Raw genomic sequence first — 2,859 nt, forward strand, 5'->3', positions numbered from 1 at the left:
TGGCAGAGCAGGACTGGTGCTGCCCTGGGGTGACACAGGTGACAGCTCTGCAGACACCAGTGTGGGACAGGGCGTGCAGCGAGGGGTGCTGAGATAGCAGAGCCAACAGAGTCACTCTGGAGCCTGGCAGCACACACAGCTCCTGTGGCAGCACAGCCTGCAGCCCTTCACACACAAACCTGAGTCACCCAAAGCACCACAGCCAGGGCTGGTCGCTGCTTTGGCCATCCTGCAGGTTCAGACCAATCTCAGGTTTGTTCAGGATGGAGAAGATCTGCAAGACTGAGTGCTCCCCACTGAGTGCCACATCCAGCTGTTCATTCCCTGGACACCTCCAGGGATGAGGACTCCACACCTCCCTGGGCAGCCCCTTCCACAACGAAACTTTTCCACGAGGAATTGTCCCTGGCGTGGAGCCTGAGCCTCCCCTGGCACAGCTCGAGCCCTGTCCTTAGCAGGAAGGAGAGGCTCCATGGTGCTGCCAGTGCACAGAGCCTGCACAGCCTTCAGGTGTTAACTTAACCTGAGCCTCTTTCATCTATAAAAACACACTGAAGGAAAGGAAGTGGAAAGCATGACTAGTGAAAATTTAGCTGAACTCTTCTGTTATCCCTTTTCAAGGCTGAAAAGACATCCACAAAAAAATAAACAACAAAAAAACCCCTACATTCCAGCATCAGATCTTTGCTTTAAAAATTGACTGTTAGGCAACATGATTCAAGAAGTCCAATAAAAAACAAAAAATTTAAAAACATTGATCTGCAGAAAAAAATAATTCCAGATAGAAATCAATACTCATCGATTTTTTCATTCTTCTAACTAAAGATAAAATATGGTTATGGCTTCAAACTATATCCCAATATCCCCATTTGCAGCAATTCTGCTGGGCATAAAAGAGCATTGGTCTGGTACCAAACTGTAACAGCAATCATCAAGCTAAAATAATCACACTAAAGCACGTGCCAAAGAGGCCTGGAAAAGCACCAGACTGACAGTGGGTTACTCACAAAAGGACAGACCCTGAGCCCACATCCTGGAACACACATAAACCCCCAACAAAAAAATCCTAAACCTCTCAAACCAAGCCCCAGGGCCAGGTGTAATTTGGATGTGAATTATCCCGATTAGCCCCAAACCCAGGGATGCTGTCAGCCCAGGGGTGCTGCAGGCAGAGCTGCAAAGCCCAGCTGAGGAAAGGGCAGAAGCACACAGCAGGTCAGCTGGGCTTCAGGCAGAGCTGTGCCTTTTTTGGCAGCTGTTTCAGAAAAGTGCTGCAGAGCTGTTGCACTGCAACACAATTCTGGGAAACAGAAATGAAATTAGACTCCAGCAATCACTTAAATTTCTGTGCCATTCTGAGCTCTTTTGCTGTTAATAAAGAGCATTTCCTATCCATGGACAGCATTTATCAGTGCCAGGACACACTGCTACCTGCCCCCCACAGCCCCTGCTTGTTAGTTCAAAAAGCTGATTTTGAGGCTTAAAAGCCCTGGGAAAAATACATAAAACAAGACACAGAGGTACCTCTGTATATCAAATCCATAAATAAGTTAACTGGCCACATATGACCTGTTTTTATATCAATTAAAGTAATTTTCATGTATATCAAAATGGCCAGTAAGGCCAAAATAGCCATGGCTAATGGTGAATAATCCAGGTCCTAGATGGGTAAGCAAAACCAAAAAACCCAGGAGAATTCTAGCAGAATTATCAGCTTTTCCAAGTGGAGAGTAAAATAAAAAAAGCTGGCTTCCAGGGACAGACTAATGCCAGAAGACAAAGCACCAACAGTGTGCTGTGATAACCGTGTGTGTAGAAAAGAGCAAGGCTGTCTCAGTGAGAGAGGAAAAAAGGAGGCAAAATTCACAGCTAAAGCCTGGAAGGGGAAGATATTCCTTTCCCTTCAGAGCTTGACAGAAACTGCTTGGGATATGATAGATTGAAAGCCACTCCATGACTCCAGCATGGAGACTGTACTTAGGTAAGTGCCACTTTAAATTCCTTAAAATAAATCACAGGCTTTACTAGTTCCTTTAAGAGGTTAGGCTAGTCAATGCTATTTCAGAGGAAAAAAAATAAAAAAAACCTCATGGTATTTTCTCTAAAAAACATCTATGCAAGTCAAGTGCTCCTCCAGAGGCAAACACAAAGGCCACCCATTATTTCATAAACAATTTTGTATAAATGTTTTGTTTTAAAAACAGCACAGAACCTCAAAATCGAATCAGCTATTCAAGGGTCATTTTCATCTCACTTTGACTTTTTTACCTGGCTGCTCCACCTTGAAAAGCCATTATTAAATTGCCAAATTAAATTACAGCAATTAGAAATTGCAGTAGGCAAACTAAAAGCTGAGCTTGCAGCCCTCCCCCTATGGAGTTACATTATCAACTCCAACAAGTGCTGCATGAATTTAAGACAAAAATGTAAAAAGTCACTTTTTCCTACTATGTTTTGCTTCCAGAGTTATTAAAAAGGGATACCAAAGGAAATACAATTTTTCCCTCTCCCAGTTCTGCACTTAATCCCCTTTTCACCACCACCTACTTATAGAGAAAGGAAAAATATTTATTAAAAAATCCCCACACAGTAAAATGGGCCAATGGAGTTGATTTAAATTGTGTAGAATGCTATTTGAGGGCAAAGCATGTTGTGCCCGAGTTTAAAAGAGGAAAACATGCAGTTACCAGGAATTATTCTGCTTCCATTTCCATGCAGCTTTTCAAAACCAGCTTCTGCTGCTTTCTCACAGAAGGCTAGAACAGCCTTATCCCACACAAGCACATTTCTTCAGTCCAGATTGTGGACAGGTATTGTCAGGAACAATACCTGCCAGTGATAAATGACCACTCATTTTCA

The sequence above is a fragment of the Taeniopygia guttata genome, chromosome 4A (assembly GCF_048771995.1).
Source record: "Taeniopygia guttata chromosome 4A, bTaeGut7.mat, whole genome shotgun sequence".
NCBI lineage: Eukaryota > Metazoa > Chordata > Aves > Passeriformes > Estrildidae > Taeniopygia > Taeniopygia guttata.